We start from the raw sequence: 315 nt of genomic DNA, 5'->3' as shown, positions 1-315 counted from the left end.
GTGGTGGTTATTCAGATATAGACATGTGAAAGCTTACCAACCCACACACTTAAGATGTGTACACTTTGCTCTACATCAGTAAATGCATAAGTTAAAAAGAGGAAATAGATGAGTCTTTGAAAATGGGAGAATTACTATAAAATGAGAGTTATTGGCTGAACCTGCTGCATGGTGTGGAGATCATAATTCAAAAGGAAACATTAAAACAGGGAAATGATAAACAAAATGTGGTCTATCTATACAACAGGATACTATACAGGCAAGAAAGGAAATGAAAAATGGATGAATTTTGAAAACAATATGATAAGTGGTAAA

Source organism: Propithecus coquereli, unplaced genomic scaffold (assembly GCF_000956105.1).
Source record: "Propithecus coquereli isolate 6110/MARCELLA unplaced genomic scaffold, Pcoq_1.0 Scaffold139, whole genome shotgun sequence".
Lineage (NCBI taxonomy): Eukaryota > Metazoa > Chordata > Mammalia > Primates > Indriidae > Propithecus > Propithecus coquereli.
This window is presented reverse-complemented; position numbering follows the sequence as displayed.